This window comes from Canis aureus, chromosome 17 (genome assembly GCF_053574225.1).
Source record: "Canis aureus isolate CA01 chromosome 17, VMU_Caureus_v.1.0, whole genome shotgun sequence".
NCBI classification, from domain to species: domain Eukaryota; kingdom Metazoa; phylum Chordata; class Mammalia; order Carnivora; family Canidae; genus Canis; species Canis aureus.
The window spans coordinates 19138421-19161433 of record NC_135627.1 but is presented as its reverse complement, the minus strand read 5'-3'; the positions used below and the strand labels follow the sequence as shown (position 1 = coordinate 19161433).

At 38.6% G+C, this 23013-nt stretch overlaps 1 long non-coding RNA gene across 1 annotated transcript in view; it reads left to right on the top strand.

Annotated features, from left to right (window-relative positions):
* Positions 1 to 8849: 8849 nt before the first annotated feature.
* Positions 8850 to 23013, top strand: part of LOC144287457 (uncharacterized) — a 51928-nt gene continuing 37764 nt past the window's right edge. Inside the window, exon 1 of the long non-coding RNA XR_013355248.1 lies at positions 8850 to 9166. This is a non-coding gene — a long non-coding RNA (uncharacterized LOC144287457). The remainder of the gene's footprint in view (positions 9167 to 23013) is intronic.

Genomic DNA, 23013 nt, shown 5'->3' with positions numbered 1-23013 from the left:
TTACTTGAACTTTTTTCTTTCAAATATTCAATAGAGTCAACACATCGTGGTTATGCAGACATTAAATAAGCTGAGAAAACCTCCAAATATTTGAAATTCACATTTTTCCTTGGCCCTAAATTCCTCTGAGAATTGTACTCAACTCAGAAATGCTTGGGAATGCAGCTCCTAATTCCCCCAAAGAGAAGTTTCTTTCCATTTTGATTTTCTCAGCCACAAACTAATCAGTCTTAATTGCTCCCAGCTGTGATTTCTTCTCTCAGGGGTTGCTTCCTGCTGGTACCCAAGTAGTACAGAATCATGCAGTTTTGTTAAACTCCAATAAATACATGGGAGCTTTGTAGAATCTAATTTACTATACAAGAGTTCAAGCACTGTAACCATCAAGTAAACTTTCACTCAACTTTGAAAGCTGATCACATAATGAAGAACACTCTTTTTCAAAGAGGTGACAAGGTATTAGGCAATTAGAAGTTATATTTTTACCATTAGGGATTACAATAGAATATTATTTGTATTGGTAGTGTGTGTGTAGTGTGTATCTATACACATATACATTTGTATATATGTGCTTATATATATATACATTCATATTAAATTATTTGTGTTATATGCAAAACATTTTCCTTGTATGTTTGGAATTTTTACTTATTATTATAGAAAAAAGAGATTTAAAAATCAAACCTCATGCTGTCTGGAAACAAAATACTACCATAACACCAAGAAAGTAAATTAAAATAGGAAATACTGCCACATTAAAGTTTCATAAAATTAAGTAATTGAGTGTCCATCCCTTATATTTTTTAATTTAATCTGAAAAACTGGGGAAAGAGAGATTATAAAATCTTTTTCAAAAATTGTAATCCTGGCTTTAAGAAAAGCATTTAAAAATGATATTACCTGAAAAGAATATCAAGAAATGATGGTTTTTAGTTTACTTATGGTACAAACTCAACCACCATTTTTAATGAGTCGATCTCTATTAATTGTTTTTATACAAAGATAGAAAAAAAGCAACGAAAAAGGAAAAGATTAAAAGAAATTAGCTACATCTGAAAGTGATTTAAGAAGTGACTGTGGGCTTTCTTATTAAAGCCAGTGAATCTGAAGTTTCAATTAATGAACCACAATTCATGGCTATTAGCTTGACTAATAAACTTTGTTACTAAGCAAAAAACTGAGGGTAATGAAGACAAAGTATTGAAGCTTGAGAACAGGTTGCCATTGGCAGAAATTGAGCAAGTTCAAAATGACTAAAAGAGAAAGTTTACAAAACAACATTAAGGAAACCACAAAATAATTGTTCTTTTGCATCTAAGGTCCTAATGAACTCACTTCGTATCACAATATAGCAAAGTTTATTTGTGCTCAAAATAGTATATACATAGCATCAACATGGTGTAATACACAATGCTCTCTATAAGGCACTATAGAATTTTGTTATAAATGAGAAAAAATATTTAAACATTACACATTTTCAGAATTATAAAGGGACTTTCTTAGTGTTATTTTTATTTCTCAAAGTAATTTTATAAGTAATAATTTATCACTCATGGCTAAATATGTGCCATACTTCTACTAATCTCCATGCTCTGAAAACCTACTATTTAGACAGAAATCAGATCTGGAAATTCTAAACTAAGAGAAGGATTAATTCATGCCATACTAATGCTTCCACAAAGAACAACTAAAAAAGGCAGTTAAAATGCAAAAATCCTTCATTTAAAGCGTCATTTTACTGCAGAAGCAATAAAAACTGGCAACTAATAAAATGGATGTGAGAGGACCATGGAGAGGTGAGCTGATGATTGGAGGCCATTCTTTCTGGTGGCAATTCTTTTTTCTTCCTGGAGCACCAGAAGAGAGGAAGAACCTGGCTTAGCATCGGCAGGGAGCCATTATGGGAGAACAAAACCAGTGGAGTGTTCAATAGTTGCACAGCACTGAAGAAACAAGATTGTAGAGTTGAGTAACCTCAAACATACAGCCTGTTTCCTCCAAAGACATGTGGAATAATTCTAAGACTATACAGAAAGGAAACAAAATAGCGAAGCCTAAAATTTATGAAAAGTAAAGCAGACTGTTCCATAATACTGTGATACTGAAGGGAAAAGATCCTCCAGATTAAGTGGTTCCAGTGAACACAATTATTTTCAGTTGATAGTGTTGGGAGGAGTGGTGCCTTATTGATCCACAGCTATATTTTCAACTTTTTTCTTCTAATGAGGAAAGTAAGGGATTGAGAATTCATTCTTGTCCTTGCAAAGGAGTAAGATTCAGAAATCAGTACAGACTTTAGTGGTCACATAGGGTAAATATGACAAAATTGAAGACTTGAGGGTTTCTCCTTTAAGACACTTGCTAAATTCTTAAGATGCCTAAAGAAGAAAGCTAATGAGTAATGCCAAGGGATTTTCTTCATTTACTCATTGCAAAGGATAGAAACATCCTCCACAGATGGTGATCCCAGTGAACAATTTGAAAAATTGTTCAGTGGAAAAATTGGAAGTCTAGAGTCAAAAACAAAGAACAAACCAAGGGTAGATGGAACTTATCCAAAATTGACTCAGTTTAGTAAATGGAAGATTTAGATGCCAAGCCCTGTTTTCTGTTCACTAAATAGAGGCAACAGTGATTGATGCTTCTCCCATGGAAGATAACTTCATCTGGTACCTCTGTGGTTTTTTATTCAAAGTGGGGCATCCAATCAAAATCACTGTATGCCAATTAGATAAAAAATACCTGTTGATGGAAATGTAAATTGGTACAAACATTTTGGAAAACTGTTCAGAACAGTGTATATAAACTGTATACATGCATATCTTATGACTGCAATTTCATTCCGTTATACAAAGAGCAAAACTCAGGATGCCTGGGTAGCTCAGGGGTTGAGCATCTGCCTTTGGCTCAGGGCATGATCCTGGGATCCACGATCAGGCTCCTTGTGAGGAGCCTGCTTCTCCCTCTTCCTATGTGTCTGCCTCTCTCTGTGTGTCTCTCATGAATAAATAAAAATAAAATTAAAAAAGAACAAAAATCTGTACAAATGGTTATCAAAACACATAGTCTAGAATGTTCACAGCAGCACTAGTCCTAGCAGACCCAAGATGGAGAAAAAAATCCATCATCACTAGAATGGATAAACTGTGCTATATTCATGGTATAGAATACTATAGGCTAATAAGAAATTAATAAACTATGACTATATGCAACAGTAATAAATCTCACTCATGAACTATTAAGTAATAAATTCACACACAGAAAAAAAAAGTCTAGTGTATGATTCTATGTATATGAAGTTCAAAATCAGGCAAAACTAAACTATGTCAGTCTTGAGGGTATATGGATTGGAGGGGTTGGGGAAGCTTCCAGGATGCTGGTAATGTTCTCTTAATCTGGACTCTGGCATTACAGATGCATTCATTTTGTGGAAAAATTTTGAGTTCTACATTTATAATTGGTTATCTTCACTATGTATGTATATTTTACTAAAATGTTTACCAAAAAAGTGAAAGAAAAGAAAAACATTCTTAGTTTGTGCTCTATATACTGATCTCTAAATACTTAAATTTGCATATATCTGAAACTATCTCTGGAGATTGTTTAAATTGATAACCTTTGGAAAAGCTTTTATGCTGATCATGATACCTGACCCAAAACATGAATATAAAAGCAAGGGAGAAAAAGAGTGGCCTAAAATACCAGGCAAAGGGGGCATCCTTAGCAAGTTTTCTTCTGCTGCTGTCACTCCCACCTGACTGAGCTGAGGTTTGACTGTGGCAGTATTGAATGGGAAAGTATTTTTAAGGCAAACCTTGGACTGAAATTTAAGATGAATATTTCTCTTAAAATTAAGATATATATTTAAGATTTAACCATCATCCAAAGATAGGTTCAGACATATTCTATGTACCCCAACTTTACCATTTTTACAGGTATAGTCTCTCTCCCATTAGGAGTCCTGACATGAGGGATATATCTCACATATGATCAGAGTTCCCAGCAGTTGTTCTGAAGCCACTTTGTTTTAGAGTTCTCAATTCTTGCTGCCCATAAACTGGTGTAGTTCTTTGTTCCACATCTATGCTCCTGCTGATCTCCACATTTCTGGTGATTTTTTTTCTATCTTGGGAAATAAGGAAGTGATTGCCAAGGTCTCTAGATGGTGGAGGCAGTGAGTAGTTAAGGAGAACAGTTCCACAGTTAGATAGTCTTATTTTTATCTCAGCCATTTTCTTCTTAAAGCCCACAGTTATTGCTGCTCTTCTGAGTTTAGCAGTATTAAAGCACAGCTTCATTATATACTTTTAGAATGAAGAACTTTTACTACACCTGACATTCATTCCTACCTATTCATTCTGGCCTCACTTGCCAGACCCCTTTTTCATTCATGGTAACTCTCCATCAGGAACCTTCATGTCCATCTTTACCTCCAGGTATAGCAGTTTGTCAATCTGTTTCTATATATATGAATCCCAACTATACATAGTGTTCAAACTCTTCCCCAAGGGGCTGTAGATACTCTATAAATCAAGGAATTTTCCTGAATGTTATGATTTAGAACATTTCTTTGTTAAATCAGAAGATTCCTATCTCTACCTATAAATATATCAACTTTCCAAGATACCAAAATGTCAAAATAAAAATAAAAATAAAAAAATCAAAGGACAGGCTAAGGGATAAATCAATGCAGATTGTTGGAAGAACAGCATCTTAAATTTCAATCCAAGACTAGTTTGACTTAAAATAAAGGCTGAATAGACAACTTTTCCAAAGATACTTTCCTAATCAGTACCTCCATATTCAAACCAGCTCAGTCAGGTGTGAGTGACAAAAGAGAAAAACTTATAGGGATGCCCCCTTTGCCTGGCATTTTTATACCATTCCTTTCCTCACTTGCTTTTATTTTCTCCTATTTGGCTAGATATAGTGATTAGCATGAGAGCTCTTCCAAAGTATATCAATTTTAATTGCAACTAGTAATAAGAAAAAAGAACTAAGAAATGTTGAAAATCACTCACATTTGCCTTCTCGTTCTTCCTTTCCTACATATGCTATACTGCACTGTTTTTGTTCATCTAAGATAAAGAATTGACTCTAGTGAATTGTGTTTTTACCTTCAGCTTCAGTTTTGGGACACAGTTTGTTCAAGATAGATCAAGTTCTGAGGTGACAGAAAATCTCCAAATATCAGGGGCATAAAAACGTTTTATTTCTCATGAGCAAGTTAGCTGTGAGTCTGGCTGATGCTTCAGGGGATGTCTTCTATGCAATGGCTCAGCATCATACCTCCATTATCAGTGTTGTGCCCATTGCGAATCCGAGAAACCACCAAGGAGCCAACATCCATGCAAACACATGAGGGTTTATTTACAAGCTCGAGCTTGGGTCCAAGTATACCCCACACAGCAGAGCAGAGACTTGGACCCCAGGCTAAGAGGCGGAGCAGCTTTATAGGGGCCAGTGGCCAATGGGATTGTAACACACATAGAAAGTTGCACAGTCATGTCGGTCCACACGCAGGTGGCCAATTGAATCACGAGTCACCCTATAGTGACCATTTGAACTGGCCTATCACTCTGGTCAGAATTGGCACGCAGGTTTGGCGTGCACAAGGCGGGGTTACATTTTTATGAGCCGATTTCTGGTGAGGGTGTGCCCAGCGGCTTGACTAGGATGGGGCAGAGCCTTAAGCAATAAGCAGGTCATGTGGGGGTGATACAGGAGGTGGCGGGTGCAGCACAAAATGGAGTTAGTCCTGCTCTGCTTGTCCAGGGGTAGGGGATTTTTGTTAAATTTCCTGGGTCCCACAATCAGTATTTGCTTCCATGACCACTGGCAAGGATGAAAAACTGAAAAGTCTCAAAATGAAAGGATTCATTCTGTAAAAGACATGGGCCATTTCTACTCAAAATTCATTAGGAACGTAGGTCAAAGGCTACACATAACCTTAAGAGGGCTGAAAAGTGTCATCTCTCCCTGCAATCCTGTCCTAATAGTAGGCAAATATTAATTATTGGTTAAATAATTTTTTCTTAAAGTTGAATGCTTTATACAAGTCCTACAATCTAGACCAAGTCTTAATTTTGAAATAATATGAAGGAGAAAGAAATAATTAAACATGAAGAAAATGAATGCCAGATAAGGAAGAGAAAACAGAATTCTACCTAATAGTGAATCAATTTGGCATAGCTTCATAAAACACTGACTTAAGAAGAATTCTGAGGCCAGTTAGAGTGGTTTAACAGGTCAATCATACCAGGTATAAGCACAAGAATGAGGAGTATTTCTTTATATATTAACTTATTGTTCCCAATTCCAACCCTCTTTTTGCATACATACCTTTGTGTGGCCTGAAGGAAGAGAGAGTGGACTTCTCCATCGCTTGACTTGGAGTTGGCTTGTAATCCATTTGGGCCATTGGCATGTAGGTTAGAAGTATGCAGTTTCTGAGCCAAGACCTCAATATCCTCCTGTGTTTCCACTTGCTCTCTAAAATTTCTGCCTTTCTCATGAGAACATACCCCAGCTGGTGATCGAGTCTCAAGAAAAGGATAACAGATATAAGAAAAACCATCCTGGTCCCCACAGCCTGAAGCAGAGCTGCCCCAGGCATCCCATTGACCTGCACAGAGTGAAAAGCAAAGCCACAAAGCTGAACTCAATCTACATCAGTGAACTTCCACCAACCTTTAGAGAGGCATGAACAGTTACAAATGATTATTGTTTTAAGCCCTGGAATTTCTGGGCAATTTGTTATGCAATAAGAACTAATCAATATATGCTCCATGTGCCAGCCACTGGCCACTCATAGAGTGGATCAAAAAACAAAACAGAATCTGGAAAACAAAAGGGATGGGAGACTGTCACACGAAGGAAAAGATTCTTGAGGATTAGAAAAAAAGTAATAAACATATTTATTTATTTTTTATTTATTTTTTTTTAATTTTTATTTATTTATGATAGTCTCACAGAGAGAGAGAGAGGCAGAGACACAGGCAGAGGGAGAAGCAGGCTCCATGCACCGGGAGCCCGACGTGGGATTCGATCCCGGGTCTTCCAGGATCGCGCCCTGGGCCAAAGGCAGGCGCCAAAGCGCTGCGCCACCCAGGGATCCCAGTAATAAACATATTTAATGTGACTGTTTTTTAAACAATCAAGATACATGAACTATGTTCTGATGTGTGACTAATATTTACACAAAAAATTTATAGCTATAAAACTTAGCAGAAAAAAAAATAAACTGCAATAGTACCCAATAATATACATTAGTGGCCATTAATAATTACTCTCTGAAATTATAAACTTGAACATGATGTCTATTATAAAATCTTGTATTAGAATTACAGAGATGTCTGAGTTTGAAGGAGGTGAGTTTTGAGAAAACAAAAATAAGCATTATTTCAAACAGTAAAACCATATGATTTAGTGACAATAAGGTCTATAAAAATGTAAATAGGTTTTTCACGGTAAATTTTAGAATGGCAATTTTCAGGTGAAGTAAAATATTTAAGAAGGCTAATTTGAAATACCTACTGAAATATCAAGAGGGTATCCAGACCCCAGCTGATATATGGGAGCAAATATTGATTTGACAGGATATGCATTCAACCCAAACTCTTCATATTTTGATAAATATGCAAGTGTGAAAGCAAATAAAAAGAATAGTGAGATAGTCAGGCGTATTTAGGAATTAATAGTTGAAGTGCTTAGAATGGCCCCAGGCTGATTTTTCTGTCACTGATGTTACTGAAACTCAAGCTCAAGGATTCCCACTTTCATTTGCATCGGAACCACTTGGCAAACTTTTTAAAAATACAGGTTCCCAGGCTCCACCTCAGATTCCATTGGTCTGATATTGGTATTTCTTAAAAGATCTCAATGCCATTTTAAAGTGTAACCAGGGTAAATAAGCATAACAACTTTGACTTTTCCAAGTACACATAAGTCAATTAATAATTAATTATACTTAGCAACTCTCCAATATCAGGCTGTTCCCAGTCTCATTGCATCCAACCCAATTGGGTCATGTGCTCTAATAATCAAAACCTGGAGAAACTGTCATGCTATTAAATATTAACAAACTAATACTATGATATTTTTATAAGTTGTGTCTCACAGTAGTTACAATGGATTGTGTAAAAAATAAAGGCAAAAGATTACCACTTAATCCCCAAAAGTGCTATATCTATAGAAATGATTTTTGCAAAAAGTACTAGTTTCCAGTGATCTGAAGCAGAGTCCCTGGTAGTCTAAGCATTATGGAAGGCTCTAAACAACAGAGAAGATTTTAAATGTTACAGGTTCAACTTTTGGAAAATAGAATACATTTTAAATATAGATAATATAATATTGAATATTAAATTTACACATGATTTATTAATGTCACAGAAAAAAATATTAGCCAAATATTGACAAAAGTCTAGGGTTAGGAGCTGGTCACATAAAATACAAAAGGGCACAAAACTGACCCTTTCACCAAAAAGAAAGAAGGAAGGAAGGAAAGAAGGGAAGGGAGGAAGGGAGGGGGAGAGAGAAAAAAAAAAGAGAAGGAGAGAGAGGTAGGGAAGGAAGAAGAGAGAACAGAAGGGAAAATATTTTTTCCTTTAAATTTTGGAGAAAATCAAGCAAATAATGGAACAATTTGAAACTTTCTATTTGCCAACCTTGCTATTTGATTGAAGTCATTACATTAGAAAACTCTTTTTGGAGTTATTTTCTATAAATAGTTGTGTTTGTGACTATAGAACATCTCTGATCCTCTTACGGTTACTCATAGTCTGAAAACAAGAAGTACAACACAGAGAGTTAGACCCTGAGCAGCTTTAGTGAGAAAAAAAAAAAAGTTAAACAGTAAGGACTGTGCTGTGTTTCTCTTGCACAGGGCAATCTTGATTATAACTCTCTGTGGATTTGGAAGTTACTCATCTGAGTAAAGGGGAGAAATTTATCAGCCTCCTTTGGCCACAGCTGGGCAGGTGATAGAACAAGCTGGCAGCTGGAAACATGAGCAAAGGGAGCCAGAGAGTTTCCTGCCAGGCCAACAGAGAGAAGGAAGGAGACAGAAAGAAAATGGTAACAGAAGCTTTTTCTAACGCCAGAAATGTAAGAGTGCCTTTGTTATAAAACACAAGCACTGATTTCCTGTTTCCATAACTTATGATCGGTGAGTTATTTTTACATTTATCTTAATGAGGTTACACCCTGCTCTGAGATTTCATAAGACGTTTTCCTGCCTCTGAAACAAACAAAATATTCTTCTCTCCAATTCCATTTCTCTGTTGACCTTGGGGAAACTGAACAAGAGAATGCTGTGTGTTACATATTAACCTGCATGTTTCAGATTGTATGGGGAGAAGGAGCAATCAGGCTTTGTTAAAGCTGAGGAATTATTTGCCTGCAAGACTTGGTTCAGTGTTATTTAAGAACTTTTGTTTGTACCCTGAAACGTTATATGGCGGAGGAAAAGTTCTAAAAAAAAAAAAAAAAAAGGAAAAGAAAAGAAAAAAGAGAGAGAGGGTAAATATGTATTTGGCCTTGCACAATACATTTCAAATCAATTCTGACATAAATCTTGTGTGGGTGAATAAAAATTAATGGAACATGATTCATTGTGGGCATCATCAAATTAATAAAGAGCATAGCCAAGTAGACACAATTATTTTATTCTTTGGTTATTACCTGCATGCTGCAGTGGACAGAGGAATTTGGAATGTCCTTTATTGCTGCTATGCTGCTTCCGGCTCTGGCTTGGGAATTAAGGATTCATGCTTCTACATAATGATATATGATTAGCACTGTGAAAGTAATTGAACTCTTCATTCTAGACAATCCCTTGCAGTGTCAGCAAGAAGCTGGAGCAGACTGTGTCATTTAACAGGGTTATACTGTAAGTGAGAAAAACCTCTGATCCCTGCACAATTAACTTCCTAATAATTTTAGGTTTTCAAGATTAAATGAGAGAATTAATATAATAGACCATGTAAATGTGCATCAGAGAAATAAAGCAAGGCGAAGGCACTAAAAGGGATGGAAAATTTAAGGAAATTAACAATTGCTCTCAAATATAATAAGAGACAGGTGTCAGGCTGTTAAAAGGATGATTGTTGTAACTGGAGCAGCTGAGGATGGTAAATGTGCAGCTGTTACAAAGATTAGTTGTGTAGTAACAGAATACTTGTTTTGCTGTGCACTCTAAGCTAAATTATATTACAACAATCTCATAAAGTATCCTGGAAAGTGCAGTAATAATGATATTGACACCTATTTTACATAATAAAATACTGTAGCTCAAATAATTATCATAACTTTATGCCTTTAAAATCTCAGCAAACTGGCTTTATTATTTATGAAATTTCTCAATATTCTTTATTAAATGTATGAAATACCTCAATAACATTTTAAAACAATAATAATGCAACTGCATTATGTTCTATTACATTCAAAATGGCCAAATTTTGAAAGTAATTTGTTCTCTTTGATGTTCACTAGTTCCAAACACCCTTTTATTTGCTAATTTAGTTTTATCAAAATATTATTGTATTTGGTATAGAGTGATAAAGCTGTATTTCAAGTAATTCTGTAAAATTTGATGAGTGTTCCTCCTGAATAAGGATTAGACTATTTTTGTTTCAGTCTAGAACTCATGCTGACCTTTAGGGGGAAAAAATGAAAGAAAGAAGAGTTTTCTTTGTAATTATTCTCAAATGAATTTGTTGCAACACTATCTGATTAGTCTAATTAATGTCCTCTGTACAATATGAAAGAACATAGAGCAAAAAGAAAAATATATGTCAAAATAGAGGTGCTTGATTGACAGCAGTCTATGGTGTTTCTTTAAGAGACTGAATTCTTATCTAGTCACTTATTCACAACTTACTGAAGTGTGTACATTCCTTAGTGGCAGGGAACTGGGTTTATTCAGTGAGGTTTTGCTTGTAATATTTTGTTTTGATAAAGTATAAATTTTTTTCTTCACGCCTCTCTAAGTCAATACCATCTCGTATGAGTTCCATTCATATTGGCAAGTGAATGCTAGTTCTATCAAACATGTGAATTGAAAATTAAAATACCAATATATTTAAGTGGATAAATTACTTTGAAATTGATCTCAAAAACACCATTCTTATGCAACTTGCAATTTTGGAACTCTTCTGTGTCTTTTGATGGCTGGCAAAATAAACTTTACTCACCTTAATGTTAAATTGACTGGACATCAGACACAAAACACTAGCCAAAGAAGAACTTTGTTTCTACCTGAATAGATTTAAATAAAGCATTCACCACCTACTACTAAAGTGAATTTGATACTGCAGAATTCAAATGCTTAGAATTTTATCCTTTGGGCTTTTTATGCCTTATTTTTGTTTGTGTGGTTTTGGTTTTTGCTGGAGTGAGGTTGCTATGCAGTTAAACAGCTTCCATGAGTTTTTAATAACCACTGGCCCATCAAATTTGGATCCAGGGCTTGATAGACATGAACACTTTCTGGCTGGTTTCCTTACAGATTCATATTTGAATAATCAAAGAGACCAATGTGAAGTGATGATGAATTTTTATATTACTGAACTACTCTCCTTATAGAGAAGGAGAAAGAAAACGCATTATATTAACTACACTAAATAGTTTTGGTTTAAATTTTCCTAAACATTTCCAAAAGTTTGGTTAAACTTTTCTATCCATCCAAGAGAGTGATTCACTCACTTGCCAAGTGAGCAGTTATCTCACTGGTGGATTCTAAAACCTTAACAAAATTTTACTTACAAGGTGGGTGGAATGCTTTAATGAAAAATTATGTTGTCGCTGCTGATATGGATGTATGTTAAAGGTATATATTCAGTGTGATATCAACACTTTAAGATGGTGAATCTGGTTGTGGTGTATTTAATAGTATGCTTTAATCAGCTGACTTTTTCATTATTATATGCTACTCTAGATCCTTTATTTTTTCATCAAAGTAACAACTACCAGTTGTTCAACTACCAGTTGAACAAATGAGCTAAAATATCTGAGTTTGTTTATAAATATAGAAAAATTATTGCAAGTAACAAATAAAGGCTATTATATTCAGTTCTGGTATCATGACAAATTCCAGAGCATAAAAAAAGCATGCAGTGGGCCCTAGAAGTCAGAAAATTCAAGCTTTAGATTATATGGTACATCAGCAACAAGAAATATGCTGAGGCATTTTGAAATCCCTGTAATTCTGTACATGCATTTGTGTCCCTTACCTTATTCAAATATATTTTAATCTTCCCTTCCTTTCTCTCTGCCTCATACCTATTTTCAAAGATGTGCCAATGGCATAAGAGTAGGCTTTTGTTTTTCTCATAGTTCTGTGCCCTGCCACATCCAACAGATTGCTCTTCATTTGAAGAGTATGCAAATAACTTTAAATGAGTGGATCAGATGAACACCCATGAACTCAAAGCTGGAAAACAAAGATAATGTACAGGAAGCAAAGGGGGAAAAAAGTATTCAGAAAGCAATAGGAAAAATAACTGAAAAACAGTAAAAGCTCTAAAAAAAATACAGAGAGGCAACTAGACTCCTTCAGGAAGGTTTGGTCAATTGGAGAAAGTTGGCATTCATTTCATTTAATACCCAAATACTAGTCACGATGAACATTGCATGACGGCAGTGAAAATAGAAGCCTCTTCCCTGACCTCCTGCAGTTCATTGCCTAGTGGAAAGGGGAAGGAAAGAAACTTTATGCTTGGGTAGATAGTTATGGATGGGCAAGGGGTAGGATGGTCACCAGCCCCCCTCTGAATAGATGATATTTACTCTGAGAACTAAAAGGTGAGAAAAAGAAAGAACAACCATTCAAAAAGTGAGAAGTATATTCCAAATAGAGTGCACATGTACAAGAGCCTGAGGTGAGAGAAAACTTGGAATGCCCAAGGAACTGGAAATAAAAACCAGTGAGGCTGGAGGAGTGAGTGAGAGGAGAGGTTTGGCAGAAGGTTAAGCTGGAGAAAAGAGGTTGTACCAAAATAATGCAGAATCTTAGAACCCATGGTAAAGGTTTGATTCTAGGTGCAGTGGGAGAATGTCATACTGATTTCATGTGCAGCAGAGATCGTGATCTAATTTAACTTAAAAGGAAAACGAAACAAATAAATAAAAACACCTCTCTGGTTACCATATGAAGAATAGATTTTTTTCAAAGTATAGTTGACATATAATGTCACATTAGTTTCAGGTGTACAAGGTAGAGATTTGACAAGTTTGTACATTATGCTATACTCACCGTAAGTGTGGTTACCATCTGTCACCGATACACTACTACAATACCATTGACTATATTCCCTATGCTGTACCTTTTATCTCCCTTATTTATTCATTCCATAACTAGAAACCTGGTGGGGGGGAGGCACCTGACTGGCTCAGTTGGTAGAGCATGTGATTCTTGATCTCAGGATTATGAGTTCAAGCCCAATGTTGAGGGTAGAGTTTTTGTAAAAAAAACAAAACACTCTTTCAAACATCCCCATTACCCCCTCCCCTCTGGCAACCATAAGTTTGTTCTCTGTATTTATGGATCTGCTTCTATTCTTTTTTTTTTTTTTTTTTCAAACACACTAGGGTTTATTTACAAGCTCGAGCTTGGGTCCAAGTATACCCAACACAGCAGAGCAGGGACTTGGACCCTGAAGTGGGTTTCAGCTTAGTTTTAAGGACTGGTCTAGGGGACCAGCAAAAGGGGTGGAGCAATTCCTCAAGTTCTGTTTATTTTTTATTTTTTATTTTTTACATTTTTTTCTAATAAATTTATTTTTTTATTGGTGTTCAATTTGCCAACTTACAAAATAACACTCAGTGCTCATCCCGTCAAGTGCCCCCCCCTAGGGGATCCCTGGGTGGCGCAGCGGTTTGGCGCCTGCCTTTGGCCCAGGGCGCGGTCCTGGAGACCCGGGATCGAATCCCACGTCGGGCTCCCGGTGCATGGAGCCTGCTTCTCCCTCTGCCTGTGTCTCTGCCTCTCTCTCTCTCTCACTGTGTGCCTATCATAAATAAATAAAAGTTTAAAAAAAAAAAAAGTGCCCCCCTCAGATCCTGTCACCCAGTCACCCTCACCCCCTGCCCTCCTCACCTTCCACCACCCCTAGTTCGTTTCCCAGAGTTAGGAGTCTTTATGTTCTGTCTCCCTTTCTGATATTTCCCACAAACTTCTTCTCCCTTCCTTTATATTCCCTTTCACTATTCTTTATATTCCCCAAATGAATGAGAACATACAATGTTTGTCCTTCTCCGATTGACTTACTTCACTCATAATACCCTCCAGTTCCATCCACATTGAAGCAAATGGTGGGTATTTGTCATTTCTAATGGCTGAGTAATATTCCATTGTATACATAAACCACATCTTCTTTATCCATTCATCTTTAGACGGACACCGAGGCTCCTTCCACAGTTTAGCTATTGTGGACATTGCAGCTATAAACATCGGGGTTTAGGTGTCCCAGCGTTTCATTGCATCTGTATCTTTGGGGTAAATCCCCAACAGTGCTATTGCTGGGTCATAGGGCAGGTCTATTTTTAACTCTTTGAGGAACCTCCACACAGTTATCCAGAGTGGCTGCACCAGTTCACATTCCCACCAACAGTGCAGGAGGGTTCCTTTCTCCACATCCTCTCCAACATTTGTGGTTTCCTGCCTTGTTAATTTTCCCATTCTCACTGGTGTGAGGTGGTATCTCATTGTGGTTTTGATTTGTATTTCCCTGATGGCAAGTGATGCTGAGCATTTTCTCATATGCATGTTGGCCATGTCTATGTCTTCCTCTGTGAGATTTCGCTTCATGTCTTTTGCCCATTTCATGATTGCATTGTTTGTTTCTTTGGTGTTGAGTTTAATAAGTTCTTTATAGATCTTGGATACTAGCCCTTTATCTCATACGTTATTTGCAAATATCTTCTCCCATTCTGTAGGTTGTCTTTTAGTTTTGTTGACTGTATCTTTTGCTGTGCCAAAGCTTCTTGTCTTGATGAAGTCCCAATAGTTCATTTTTGCTTTTGTTTCTTTTGCCTTCACGGATGTATCTTACAAGAAGTTACTGTGGCCGAGTTCAAAAAGGGTGTTGCCTGTGTTCTCCTCTAAGATTTTGATGGAATCTTGTCTCACATTTAGATCTTTCATCCATTTTGAGTTTATCTTTGTGTATGGTGCAAGAGAGTGGTCTAGTTTCATTCTTCTGCATGTGGATGTCCAATTTTCCCAGCACCATTTATTGAAGAGACTGTCTTTCTTCCAATGGATAGTCTTTCCTCCTTTATCGAATATTAGTTGACCATAAAGGTGAGGGTCCGCTTCTGGATTCTCTATTCTGTTCCATTGATCTATGTGTCTGTTTTTGTGCCAGTACCACACTGTCTTGATGACCACAGCTTTGTAGTACAACCTGAAATCTGGCATTGTGATGCTCCCAGATATGGTTTTCTTTTTTAAAATTCCCCTGGCTATTCGGGGTCTTTTCTTTTTTTTTTTTTTAAGATTTTATTTATTTATTCATGATAGTCACACAGAGAGAGAGAGAGAGGCAGAGACACAGGCAGAGGGAGAAGCAGGCTCCATGCAGGGAGCCCGATGTGGGATTCGATCCCGGGTCTCCAGGATCACGCCCTGGGCCAAAGGCAGGCGCCAAACCTCTGCGCCACCCAGGGATCCCTCGGGGTCTTTTCTGATGCCACACAAATCTTAAAATAATTTGTTCTAACTCTCTGAAGAAAGTCCATGGTATTTTGATAGGGATTGCATTAAACGTGTAAATTGCCCTGGGTAACATTGACATTTTCACAATATTAATTCTGCCAATCCATGAGCATGGAATATTTTTCCATCTTTTTGTGTCTTCCTCAATTTCTTTCAGAAGTGCTCTATAGTTTTTAGGGTATAGATCCTTTACTCTTTGGTTAGGTTTATTCCTAGGTTTCTTATGATTTTGGGTGCAATTGTAAATGGGATTGACTCCTTAATTTCTCTTTCTTCAGTTTCATTGTTAGTGTATAGAAATGCCACTGATTTCTGGGCATTGATTTTGTATTCTGCCATGATACCAAATAGCTGTATGAGTTCTAGCAATCTGGGGGTGGAGGCTTTTGGATTTTTTATGTAGAGTATCATGTCATCGGTTTAGAGGGAGGGTTTGACTTCTTCTTTGCCACTTTGAATGCCTTTAATGTCTTTTTGTTGTCTGATTGCTGAGGCTAGGACTTCCAGTACTATGTTGAATAGCAGTGGTGAGAATGGACATCCCTGTCTTGTTCCTGATCTTAGGGGAAAGGCTCCCAGTGCTTCCCCATTGAGAATGATATTTGATGTGGGCTTTTTGTAGATGGATTTTAAGATGTTGAGGAATGTTCCCTCTATCCCTACACTCTGAAGAGTTTTGATCAGGAATGGATGCTGTATTTTGTCAAATGCTTTCTCTGCATCTAATAAGAAGATCATATGGTTCTTGATATTTCTCTTGCTGATATGATGAATAACATCGATTGTTTTACAAGTGTTGAACCAGCCTTGTGTCCCAGGGATAAATCCTACTTGGTCATGGTGAATAATTTTCTTAATGTATTGTTGGATCCTATTGGCTAGTATCTTGTTGAGAATTTTTGCATCCATGTTCATCAGGGATATTGGTCTATAATTCTCCTTTTTGGTGGGGTCTTTGGTTTTGGAATTAAGGTGATTCTGGCCTCATAGAACGAATTTGGAAGTACTCCATCTCTTTCTATCTTTCCAAACAGCTTTAGGAGAATAGGTATGGTTTCTTCTTTAAACGTTTGATAGAATTCCCCTAGGAAGCCATCTGGCCCTGGACTTTTGTATCTTGGGAGGTTTTTGATGACTGCTTCAATTTCCTCCCTGGTTATTGGCCTGTTCAGGTTTTCTATTTCTTCCTGTTCCAGTTTTGGTAGTTTGTGTCTTTCCAGGAAATCGTCCATTTCTTCTAGATTGCCTAATTTATTGGCGTATAGCTGTTCATAATATGTTTTTAAAATCGTTTGTATTTCCTTGGTGTTGGTAGTGATCTCTCCTTTCTCATTCATGATTTTATTAATTTGACTCTTCTCTCTCTTCTTTTTAATAAGTCTGGCTAATGGTTTATCTATCTTATTAATTCTTTCAAAGAACCAACTCCTGGTTCTGTTGATCTGTTCCACAGTTCTTCTGGTCTCGATTTCGTTGAGTTCTGCTCGAATTTTTATTAATTCTCTTCTTCTGCTGGGTGTAGGATCTATTTGCTGTTTTTTCTCTAGCTCCTTTATGTGTAAGGTTAGCTTTTGTATTTGAGTTCTTTCCAGTTTTTGAATGGATGCTTGTATTGCGATGTATTTCCCCCTTAGGACTGCTTTTGCTGCATCCCAAAGATTTTGAATGGTTGTATCTTCATTCTCATTAGTTTCCATGAATCTGTTTAATTCTTCCTTAATTTCCTGGTTGACCCTTTCATCTTTTAGCAGGATGGTCCCTAACCTCCACATGTTTGAGGTCCTTCCAAACTTCTTGTTGTGATTTAGTTCTAATTTCAAGGCATTATGGTCTGAGAATATGCAGGGGACGATCCCAATCTTTTGGTATCAGCTCAGACCCAATTTGTGACCCAGTATGTGGTCTATTCTGGAGAAAGTTTCATGTGCACTTGAGAAGAATGTGTATTCAGTTGAGTTTGGATGTAAAGTTCTGTAGATATCTGTGAAATCCATCTGGTCCAGTGTATCATTTAAAGCTCTCGTTTCTTTGGAGATGTTGTGTTTAGAAGACCTATCGAGTATAGAAAGCGCTAGATTGAAGTCACCAAGTATAAGTGTATTATTATCTAAGTATTTCTTCACTTTGGTTATTAATTGATTGATATATTTGGGAGCTCCCACATTTGGGGCATATATATTGAGGATTGTGAAGTCCTCTTGTTGGATAGATCCTTTAAGTATGATATAGTGTCCCTCTTCATCTCTCACTACAGTTTTCGGGGTAAATTTTAGTTTATCTGATATAAGGATGGCTACCCCTGCTTTCTTTTGAGGACCATTTGAATGGTAAATGGTTCTCCAACCTTTTATTTTCAGGCTGTAGGTGTCCTTCTGTCGAAAATGAGTCTCTTGTAGACAGCAACTAGATGGGTCCTGCTTTTTTATCCAGTCTAAAACCCTGTGCCTTTTGATGGGGTCATTAAGCCCGTTCACGTTCAGAGTTACTATTGAAAGATCTGAGTTTAGTGTCATCATGATATCTATTCAGTCCTTGTTTTTGTGGATTGTTCCATTGGACTTCTTCTTTAAGAGTGTCCCTTAAAATTTCTTGTAGAGCGGGTTTGGAGGTCACATATTCTTTCAGTTCCTGCCTGTCTTGGAAGCTCTTTATCTCTCCTTCCATTTTGAATGAGAGCCTTGCTGGATAGTGTTCTTGGTTGCATGTTCTTCTCATTTAGGACCCTGAATATATTCTGCCAGCCCTTTCTGGCCTGCCAGGTCTCCGTGGAGAGGTCTGCTGTTACCCTAATACTCCTCCCCATAAAAGTCAGGGATTTCTTGTCTCTTGTTGCTTTAAGGATCTTCTCTTTATCTTTGGAATTTGCAAGCTTCACTATTAAATGTCGAGGTGTTCAATGGTTTTTATTGATTTTAGGGGCGGGGGGGATCTCTCTATTTCCTGGATCTGAATGCCTGTTTCCCTTCCCAGATTAGGAAAGTTTTCAGCTATGATTTGTTCAAATACATATTCTGGCCCTTTGTCCCTTTCGGTGCCCTTGGGAACCCCAATTAAACGTAGGTTTTTCTTCCTCAGGCCGTCGTTTATTTCCCTTAATCTATCTTCATGGTCTTTTAATTGTTTGTCCCTTTTTTTCTCAGTTTCCCTCTTTGCCATCAACTTGTCTTCTATGTCACTCACTCATTCTTCCACCTCGTTAACCCTCGTCGTTAGGACTTCTAGTTTGGATTGCATCTCATTCAATTTATTTTTAATTTCTGCCTGATTAGCTCTAAATTCTGCCGTCATGAAGTCTCTTGAGTCCTTTATGCTTTTTTCTAGAGCCACCAGTAGCTGTATAATAGTGCTTCTGAATTGGCTTTCTGACATTGAATTGTAATCCAGATTTTGTAACTCTGTGGGAGAGAGGACTGTTTCTGATTCTTTCTTTTGAGGTGAGGTTTTCCTTCTAGTCATTTTGCTCAGTGCAGAGTGGCCAAAAACAAGTTGTATTGGGAAAAGGAGAAAAAGAGAGGAGAGAAAGAAGGAAAGAAAAGGGAAAAAAGAAAAAAGGAAGAAGAAAAGAAAAAAAAAGAGAAGAAAAAGAGAAAGAAAAAGAAAGAAAGGGGGAAAAAAGGATGGGGGAAGCAAACAGAATTCAACCCCCCCCCCCAAAAAAAAACAAAAAACAAACAAACAAACAAACAAACAAAACAGGGTAATATCTTCTGATTCTGTATACTTTAAGTCACTTGACCTCCCCTGGAACTTATCCGTCTAGCTGGTCTTCTGGGGGAGGGGCCCGCTGTGCTGATTTTCAGGTGTGAGCACTTGGGGGAGCTGCTCTGCCCCCTGCCTGGTGCAGGGCTCAGTGGGGGTTGTTTACCCCGTGAGGCCCCAGGATGAACAACCGCAGTGGCGGGGCCAGCCCTGGAGCCCTGGAGTCAGCTCCCGCAGTAACCACAGAGCTCTCGGTCTGCAGGGCCTGGAGGCTCCGGGGCGGGGCCGCTGATCTGCTCAGCTCGGGGCAGGAGCATCCTTGCTGTCCTGGGCCCTCCCGGCCTCTGCCTGTTCCGGGGGGTAGGCCGGATCCTGGGCTGTTGGATTCGTGCTCCCGCCCCGCAGCCCCTTCCGCGGAGCCGCCCCCGAGCCTCCCGAGCTGCTCCCGCCCCGCAGCCCCCTCCGCGGAGCCGCCCCCGAGCCGCCCCCAAGCCCCCCCGAGCTGCTCCCGCCCGGCAGCCCCCTCCGCAGAGCCACCCCCGAGCCCCCCGAGCTGCTCCCGCCCCGCAGCCCCCTCCGCGGAGCCGCCCCCGAGCCCCCCGAGCTGCTCCCGCCCCGCAGCCCCCTCCGCGGAGCCGCCCCCGAGCCCCCCGAGCTGCTCCCGCCCCGCAGCCCCCTCCGTGGAGCCGCCCCCGAGCCCCCCCGAGCTGCTCCCGCCCCGCAGCCCCCTCCGCGGAGCCGCCCCCGAACCCCCCCCGAGCTGCTCCGGGTCCCGCCGTGCGCTGCAGCCCTTGGGGAGCTCGGCCGCGGGGTGTGGGGCTCTCCCGGGGCGCAGGTGTCTGTTAGTGTCCCCGGGAGCCCGAGGGCATCCCCTCCCTCCTGGGTCCTGCTCCAGCTCACTGCGAGCCCCTTTCCCCCGGGAAGGTCGGTGCAGCTCCTGCGTCTCCGGGACGGGGCTCTCCTGTCCTGGGGACACTCGCCCCGGCCTCAGCCCGGCTCCTCGCGGGGCCCCTCCCCCATGGATGCCTTTTGTTTCTTTATTTCTTTTTCCCCGTCTTCCTACCCTGATAGAAGTGCGAACTCTTCTCACTGTGGCATTCCAGCTGGTCTCTCTTTAAATCTCAGGCCGAATTTGTAGGTTTTCAAGATGATTTGAAGGTTATCTAGGTAATTTGGTGGGGACAGGTGACCTGGGGACCCTACTCTTCTGCCATTTTGCCCCTCCTCCTGCTTCTATTCTTTGTTTATTCATTTGTTTTGTTTTCTGGCTTCCATAAATAAGCGAAATCATATAGTATTTGTCTTTCTCTGTATGCCTTATTTCACAGCATTATACCCTCTAAGTCCATCCATGTTGTTGCAGATAGCAAGATCTCCTCCTTGTTTGTGGCTGCATAATGTTCCTGTGTGTGTGTGTGTGTATATATATATATATATATATACACACACACACATATATACACACATATATCACATCTTCCTTATCAGTCTATCAGTGGACGCTTAGGTTACTTCCATATCTTCACTATTGTGAATAACACTACAGTGAACATAGGGGTGTATGTTTGTTTTCTTTGGGCAAATACCCAGTAGTGGAATTACTGGATCATATGGTATTTCTATTTTTAATTTTTTTGAGGAATCTCCACTCTGTTTTCTACAGTGGCTATACCAATTAACATTTCAACAGTGCAGGAGGACTCCTTTTCACCACATTCCCGCCAACCCTTGTTATTTCCACATGAAAATGTTATTACCACATGTTATTACCACATGAAAATTAGATTTTAAGGGAAACCGGAGTGGAAGTAAGAAAGCCAGTTGGAAGGCCATAGAAGCATCTCTAATGTGAAACTATGGCAGCCTCAATTGGGGCAATCACAATGAAACAATAAAAAGTAGAGCTCTTTGATTGACTAGCACCTGATGAAGGATTAAGTGGCAAAGATGAGAATGGCGAAAGTTAATGAACCACAGCTGACTTTTAGTTTCCAGGCTTGAAAAACTGGTGGAAGTTAATGTATTTACTCAGGTGGAGAACCCAACAAAAGGGAGGGAAAACCAAGATTGTGTGGAAGTATGAATCAATAGCCTACTTTTATGTACATTCAAGTGGAGATACCTATTAGAGGACCAAATGGCCCATGTGAATTTGGAGATTAGAGGAGGATATCTTGACTGAGATATTAACTTGAAAACTCATCAGCACAATACAGTATTTAAAGTAAGTACAATGTATGAGATCATTCAGAGAGAAAAGAGACAAAAGTAGAGAAAAGATCCAAGTACTGCTAGCAATCAAATGTCATGACTATTGCTGTAAGCTTTTGTGTTTCTACCCTAGGCAGACTTCCTTAAACAATCAGGGCATAGTCATCATTGGGTCTTCCAGTGGAAATAAGAGTCATTGCTAATGAGGGGATATATGTGGTTGGAAAAGATACCAGGTATTAATAATTTGAAGTTTCTGTCTTAGGAATGCCAACATAGCTTTTGATTAAGAAACATCATGTGGGATCCCTGGGTGGCACAGCGGTTTGGAGCCTGCCTTTGGCCCAGGGCACGATCCTGGAGACCCAGGATCGAATTCCACATCGGGCTCCCGGTGCATGGAGCCTGCTTCTCCCTCTGCCTGTGTCTCTGCCTCTCTCTCTCTCTGTGACTATCATGAATAAATAAAAATTTTTAAAAAAATTAATAAAAAAAAAAGAAAGAAACATCATGCTGACTCTAAATCCAAAGCCTAGTCTGCAACCTGAGGAAACCTTTCCTCTGTGTAAACATTCAATCTTATAAAAGGCTTAAATTTCCTGGCTGCAGTTAGTTAAAATTCCTAGTGGAATCTTGGTCTCTTGAATCTGAAATCACGTACTGTATCTTACCCACTCCCCACTGAATATGGTTTTCCTTTGTTGATCAACACCAGTCTCAGAAATGGATCCAATGTTAATTCTGACATAAGTGAAAATGACTGATAACTTTTAAAATATTACCTTTCCCTGAGGAATTTCTTTTCAAAAAAAATTGGAAAATGACAGTGATATCAAAAACATCAAAAGTCTAATTAAAGTCTTTAATTGTGGAATTTCAGATGATTGCATTCAGGAGAAATTTTCTGTGGTGGATGTAGAAGAATCTATGCTGCTATTGGTAGCATTAATATATTCAATGAAAAACACATTTTGGAAGTAGAAAATGCAGATTTAGTTAAAATGTGTATCTTAGATATCCCCTTCATTCATTATAAAGCATGGTACTGACTCAACTGACTTCTATATAGAAGTACAAATGAGGTATCAAGCTTTTTCCTAACAAAATTGATTATTTTTTTCCTTAACTGAAAAGTATGTGTCTCATAAGGTAAAAATAATAATGATGGTGCCTACGGTTTGTTTTATATTTATGCATTTATTTTTCTTACTTCAATAGAAGATTTGAGATTACTTTAAAAATTGCCTTCAGCACCCTTCCTCTTAGGAGAAACAGAAGCAGCACACACTGGAAAGTACTAGATTTAAAAGTAGAGCAGAGGCCCTATTATTTGAAACATAGTTCAAGGCAACACAGACAATAAAGCCATTGGCTGGGGTAAAATTTAA